Source organism: Hordeum vulgare, chromosome 6H, assembly GCF_904849725.1.
Source record: "Hordeum vulgare subsp. vulgare chromosome 6H, MorexV3_pseudomolecules_assembly, whole genome shotgun sequence".
Taxonomy (NCBI): domain Eukaryota; kingdom Viridiplantae; phylum Streptophyta; class Magnoliopsida; order Poales; family Poaceae; genus Hordeum; species Hordeum vulgare.
Window position 1 is genome coordinate 120,142,636 of NC_058523.1, and position 7,662 is coordinate 120,150,297.

Here is a 7,662-nt window from a genome sequence, read left to right on the forward strand (position 1 = left end):
CGATTACTACTAAATTTTTTGCAACAAGTATATGAGTTATTCATGACTAATGTTGAGTCCATGGTTTAGATGCACTTTCACCTTCCACCATCACTATGTTCTTTAGTGCCGAGCAACTTTCGCCGGTGCACAAAACCACCCATATAGCCTCCCTGAAAACAGCCACCATACCTACCTACTATGGCTTTTTCAAAGCTATTCCGAGATATATTGCCATATGACTACCACCATGACATGTACCACCACTTCTACATTGCCATTGCATGATCGTAATATAGCTAGCATGATGTTTCCATTGATGTCTATGCCATGCTAGATCATTGTCACGGTACACTACCGAAGGCATTCCATATAGAGTCATCATTGCTCTAAGTTTTGAGTTGTAAGTGTGATGATCATCATTGATGGAGCTGTAGTGCCCCAGATGTAATCCTTCCATATTTGGAACCTTCTCTATGTGGGTCCCCCATGTCAATGCTATGAGAGAGCCCATGCTCATTATGTCATGTGATGTCACCTTATTAATTACTCTTCCTTTGCATGCATGCATTCCATATCATGCCATGTGTTCTTGTTGTTGCATTGTGTTCTTGTGATTTCATGTGTTGCCTTGTGATGATGTGCATGTGGTGTATAGCTTGTCTGGGGTGATGCATGTGATAGTATTTGCATAGGTTTCAAACCATCCTCCCTCTCTCTCTAAATCCTACTCTATGTCAAGTTGCACTTCTTCCTTTCCCCTTTTAAAAATGCTCATGTGTTAGCTTTGATTTGTGGTGGTTGAGAGATGTGAATTGCTGGTTTTGAATGGGTGTTTTAAAGGTGCATAAAATTACAAAGAAGATCAACCAATATTGTTTTGTGAAATATTATCTGCTCCTAAAAATCTTGATCTTGTTTTAGTTAAATAGGTCATATTTTATATGACCAGGGGGTATTTTCTTTTGAATTTAACCGAGTAGTTTTTGCCTTGTATTATTTGTTTTCTTTCTAGGCTTTCTTTTAAATAGAACAGATGCAGGGTTCCTTTTCTTTTTCTGGCGCACTAAGTGGGCTCCCTCCCACTTAGCGGCCCATCTCCCCCCTCCCTCGCGCATAGGAGCCCAACCCCGCTCCTCCTTCTCCCACCTGACGCCGTTCCCTCTAGTACGTTCTTTTCCGTCAGGCAAAGAGAGAGCGAGCAGTAACGCCGTGCACAAACGTCGAGGTCCCCCCATATAACGTGGCGTCCGTGCCTTCCCCTCGCATAGGGTTCCTCTCCATTCCCTCCTGCCACCGCCACCTCTCCCCATCTCCATCTCATCTTCTTCCTCCCTCCTCTGGTAAGTTCTGTAGATAGGCCAGAGAAGGTGCCCGCATCTACCCCGCCGTCATCGTCGTCTCCGACGCCGTCCGCCATGTCCAGGAGCTCGGGGTTCGACCCCACGTTCCATTCCCGTCATCGGTAGGGTCGGGGAGTGACCACACCGACGGGGCCGAGCTCGTCTTCATCGCGGCCACGGTGCCCTCCTTCATCTACTTCAGCAGCAACAGATCTATCTCGTCATCGTTCTTCTACACCACCGGCACTTCTTCCTTCTCCGATAGGCTTCCCCCTTCCTTCCCAAGGTGAGGTGCACCTCTCCCTGTGCCTCTTCCTCCTTAGATCCGCCGGATCTGTCGTGTGCTCGCCATGCCTCCCTTCTGTTGCAGTTCATCAGGCCAGTAGATGACGTTGTGGTGCAGTAGCTTGGCGCGCGAGGTGTTGAGCCGCAGGGCTTCTCCCCCTCGTAGTGCTGTGTAGATGTGCAGTAGGTAGTTGACATCCCCCTCCTCGTCGCGCAGCAGCAGCATCAGGTCCACCCTGGCGTCCTCCCTGTCGCCGGTGATCTCTGCGTGCACAGTAGAGCACCAGATGTTGTATTAGTTTACCTAACTGTAGTCCTTCCCTCTACCAGACGTCGTTCCGTAGCGCAATGGTAGCTGGATGTATTTGTACTCGAGAGATCTTGGGTTCGATCCCAGGGGAAGCCACCCCCCTTTTTCGTTTTAGTTTTTCTGGTAATAGTGGATCACAGAGCAGGGCAGCATACCTTGTAGTGCTTCTCTGTTATGTCGAACACAACCCACCTAGCGGAGTGGTGGCCACCTTATGTGTGTTTGCTAGAGCAGCAGGTCTGGGGTTCGACCCCCAGCACCCCTTTTTTTTATTTTTTGTCCCTTGTTCTCTGTTTCACTAATTTGCAGCCTTGTTCTTTGTAGTGAGGTAGCCATTTTTGTTGCACATATATGTTGTGCTACCTCCTCTCATAATCTGCAAGGAGGTTTAATTGTTGCTGGCTTGTGGATACTTGATGATGGACTTGTGTGTGTGCAAATGCACTTAGTAGAGATTGTAGATGCATGTGCTTATAGTCTTGTTCTTAACACTTAGTTGGGAATGGCATTTTTATCTCCTTTGCTTTTGCTGCTATAGTAGTGCTAGATGATGTGGTGCATGTATGTGTGCTTGTGAGAGGTGCATGTGTGTGTGTGTGTGCATACACATGATGTTAGTAACATATGTGTGTGTGTATGTGGTGTGGTTTCTTCTAGGTGATATGCATATGAGTTGATGTTATGCATTGGAGAAAAACAGCCCCACTTTGCAACACTTGTGCTCCTCCTCATGTGCATATGTGAGAGGGCATGGTGATTTGTATGTGTGGATAGCTTGGTAGAAGGGGTTGTGAAGTTGATGTGCATGACACAGACATGGCGTTCAAACCCCCATGTCACTTTGTCATTGTGCACATGAGCTCAACCATGTAGTAGTTGATATAGTGAAACTACATGAAATGATGCCCTATTCACTAGGCATGATTTGGAGTAGTTTCCTCTTCCTTAATTTGTGGTCACTTGTTCCAAGTAATTGCCCACATATTATATATGATTTTGGGGTAGAATCTCCCAAGGAATCCAGTGGCGAAGTTAGTTTTTCCATTCGGATACTTTATGGAGTTGACATATTCAGATGTGTTGCAAGTTTGCTCTTTGTTTCGATGGAATAGGTGGAGCCCAAGGGCATGAGCTTTTGTGTGGTAGTAGTAGGGGTTTTTCTTTACACCATGGTGGTGTCATTTATCACTTGGTGTTACTTGTGTGCAAGTTATGCCTAGACAAAGTGGGCATGTGGCTGGAAATTCCAGCTTAGTGAAATCTGGAATTTCACTAAGTCTGAGAATCTGGAAATATTTTCTTCTCCTGTAGATGAGGTTGTGATGGTCATTGTGTTGTGATCTAGCCTTAGTTTAGTGCTAGGAATTTGGACATGATATGTTTGTGAAGATCCCTGTCAAATTTCATCCCATTTGGAGTCCTGTAGGTTATGTTTTGGCTGCTGTCAAAAGGCTTCGGAACAAAGACAGAAAGTCAAGTGCAGGAATTTTCACCAAGTCCCCGAGATCTGATGGTTTTGGAAAAGTTTGCAGCCTTGTATCTTCCTGTGCTTAACTCCTTTTAGTGTGATTCTTGCTTGTGCTTGTAGTATTATTGGTTGGCTACAGCCACATATATTATTTGTCATATTTGGAGGGCTGTAGCTATGTTGCATGTAGCTCACAAAGTGCTAAGATGCAGATTATGGCAGATTGTGTAGTATTGTCATTTTGATGTTTGTGAGTGCTTAGTTGATGTTGTGGTGTTCTTCCATGCTCCAATCCATTCATGTTGGGTTGTTATATGTCTTGGCATCCTGGGAATACCAGATTTGTGCCATTTGAGTGTGTGGTGTTGATTTTTACACGTAGGGCTTCATATCTTGTTTCGTTGATTCCCGCTGATCCGTAGCTCCGATTGTAATGTTCTTTATATGGTTTTGCATTGATTTCTCGAGACGCATCTTATCATGTCATTCTCATGCATGTCAAAATATCTTAGGGTACATTTCTATCCAAAAACTTGTGGTAGCTTCTTTTGCTTGTGCTAGTGATAGAAATAGTGATGCATGCTCATTTTTCATCTCATGCATCATGTGCTTGTTGCATCTGAGGTGCTGTTGTTCATTGGATGTTATTCTTATGTTGGATAGCACTGGGATTGGAGAACGAGTATGTGGATTCGGGAGAGTACGTGCAGGACGAACAAGAACCATTCCAAGCTGAGGATATCACATGCAAGATGATATGACCTTGATTCCATCTCTAGACTTGTTATGCTAGTTTTCGTTTCCATGTCATATTGCTCGCTGACTACCACTGAATTAAATTGCCTCTTGATATGCCATGAACCCATACACTGATCCCTTCCTAGCAAACTTGATTGGCTAAGTAGGCTTTGCTCAGCTTCTAATGTTAGCGTTGCTTGATGCAGGTGTTTTGACTCATGTGACAACATGAGCTTGATATCATTATCTTAAATTCTGTTATTTGATTAATGCACCTATATACTTGGTAAATGACGGAAGGCCTAGCCTTTTTCCGGGTGTTTTGTTCCGTTATTGACGCCTTAGTTACCGGCTACCGGTGTTTAATTCCATATTGATCGCTCCTAACACGTTCGGGGTTGTTATGGGGACCCCCTTGATAAATCGCGTAGTGTTAAGACTTGTCCGGCAGGACCCAATATCGGTGTTAATTTGCTAATCACATAATAAACTGCATAGGGAATAGCTACCCCGAGGAATTTAATCGACAACCCGGGCCAGTGCTCCTCATGAGTGCTGGTCTAAACTGGGCACTGCTCGGGGCCAACTCAGGGCAACTTGAGTGATTTCTATCAGGCCATCGTGCGCGTAGCTCATCCGGCGTGTCCTGAGACTGAGATACGCGTCTCTTATCAGGGTCGTCGACACGTCGGGAGGTCCTGCTAGCCTTGCCTAACCTTAGCGGTATATCTTGCATATAGGAATCCCAGTGAAGCTTTGGTTTCCCCCAGAGTTGAGGTTTTCCTCTAAGGAATCCGACGAGATCACGAGATTCGTGATAGAGGATGACTTTGCGGCCTGTGTACGTTTGTGATGGACTAGTTGGAGCACCCCTGCAGGGTTTAATCTTTCGGAAAGCCGTGCCCGCGGTTATGTGGCAACTTGGAATATCTTGTTAACATCCGATATTAGATAACTTAAACTTAAGCTAATAAAATTGCCAACTGTGTGCGTAACCGTGACTGTCCCCTCGAAGATCTCTCTTCGATCGGGAACACGGAGGGGTTATGAATGACGTAGGTAGGTGTTCAGGATCACATAGTGATCAAGTATTCACGGCCGCTAGTATAGTCCACTCTCATTCATGTTCTACGTAAGTTAGGCACTAAATCAAGCTTAGGATGCTGCAACCTTAAACACTTCACCTTGTCCTACCTAATAACTTGACTAGTTCTGGCACCAAGGTCTGTGGCTCACGGATTCCTCCAAAATCCCAACAGGTTCATGTACCCCAGAGATAGATGATCCCGACGGCATTCAGCTGGCGTGGCAGTAGGACGAGGAGGCAGACCGCCTTTACGTGAACTATCCAGAAGATTGAGGCGTGGTCGTGATCGTGGGCCTGCAGGCAGGGTAGCATAGCCTTTCTATGTTTTGTAGTCCGTAGCAGAACAACCTTGGTTGCATGTGTGATGTACTTTGAGATAATTATGAAAAGGCAATTGAATCCCTGATTGTCTATCTTTATTTATTGTGTATGTGTTGTGTTACATGTTTGCGAAACGCTTAGATGCGCTTCTTTCCTATTCGGGGCCTCGATCCCCAGATCGGAAAGGACCGCATCTTGGTCGTTACAAGTTGGTAATCACAGCCTTACGACCATAGGAGCCTTTGTGTGATCGTACTTGGCCGAGTCGAGTCTAGAAAATGTTTTGAGTCTTAGTTATATCGGAGAGTAGGATTCTTTTTTCTCCTCTTCTATGCTCTTCTGAGGTTCCCGTCTTAGGAAATCTTTATCTCTACTCCTTTTCTCGCTCAATTTTTTTAGGATCACGCGGGTATTTGTGAAATCTATATGATTTCAATGTGACGGAATCCTGTCCTGGTGCCTCCTATCTGCTCTAAGTATCACAGAGTTGAGCTCCGGGGGATTCTTGCGCACATCGCCATCATTCAGATTTCTGAGTATCTAAGAACGAAGGATGTTCGTTATTACTTCAATACTGGTAGTGGTGAGATAACCCCGATGTCCCCAGTACTGGTGTAGATTGTTCGGGGGTACTACCACACTTGGTATCGTTGTGATCACGAGGATCTGTTGTAGATGAAGGTCCGAGATGCTGGTTGTGTGTTGAAGGATGTGATACAGGTGACGGGTTAGTTTAGGAGTTGTGTGAAATACTCCTTGTATCCGTGTACCAGATTGCATGACTAGTTATTTCGGGAATTCATAGGTGGGATATCTAGTAGTATCTTATAGGACTATCTTCCTACAAACGATTGATTGAGGTTTGGAGAAATCTCGATCACATGTTTGTTCCGAGCAATTCTAGCTCACACTTGTTTGCAGTGGTCCTTATCGGAATTTTGTCGTCCGTCACTTTGAGGATGCATTCTTGCTATGTTGTTCAAGTGCAATTGCTAAATTCTGTTCAGATATTCTGTCTTTGATTCAGCAATATCTTCAATTATTCTGTGGACTAATATGCTGTCCGTCTTTAGGGTGGCTCCACCGACTCGTCACACCCCAGGGCGTGAGGATATGCCGCCTCCACCACCTCCTCCTCCGCCGCCGCCTCCTCCTCCTGCACAGGCCTGGCAAGCGATGATGGCAGCTACTAATGCAAACACCCAGATGCTGATTCAGTTGCTGCAAGAGAGAGCCAACCAACAGCCAGGCAATGTTCAACATGGTGGAAATCAGTTTGCGAGTCTGAGCCAGTTCCTGTCAAACCAACCTAAGACATTCACTTCTTGCGACCAGCCATTTGATGCAGAAGATTGGATCCGTGATATGAACAAACATTTCGAGTGTAGCAATGTGCGTCCAGAGGACTATGTCAAGTTTGCAACGTTTCAGTTGAAGGGACAAGCTTCTATATGGTGGCAGCAGCTCAAGGACTCCAGAGGCGTCACGGTGATGTCTTGGGACGAGTTTTGTCGTGACTTCAGGTCCCACTACACCCCTTCCAGTTTTGTGGAGGAGATGCGTGAGAAGTTCAGGCGTTTGAAGCAGGGCGGCAATTCCGTGTACAAGTACAATGTCGAGTTCCACGAGCTGGCCCGTTACGCGCTGTAGGATATCCCGGATCAAAAGAGCAAGATCTATCAGTTCAGGGGTGGCTTGAAAGAAGACTTGTAGTTAGCTCTTGCCTTGCACGATCCTGAGGAGTTTGACAAGTTCTACAACCTAGCTCTTAGAGCAGAGGCAGCCTTGCTCAGGGTGGAAAATTCCAAGAAGCGCTTCAGAGATTCCAGCTCTTCCTTGACTCAGGTGGTTCTGAAGCAACAGAGGTTTTGGGTTTCTCCTCCTCCTCCTCGGCACTCACAACAGCTGAAGCACTCAGGTGGTCGTGGTTCTTCCCACCCACCCAACCCTGGCTTTCAGCAGAGATACCAGCATCAGAAGCAAGGGCCTCCTCAGATTCAGTTCCGGCAGCCAGCAGATGTCACTTGTCAAAAATGTGGGCAGAAGGGTCACTATGCCAACAAATGCACTTCTCAGCTCCGTCTGCCGCCTCCTCCTCCAGGCAAACCTCCAAGCAACGCTCTTTTCAAAT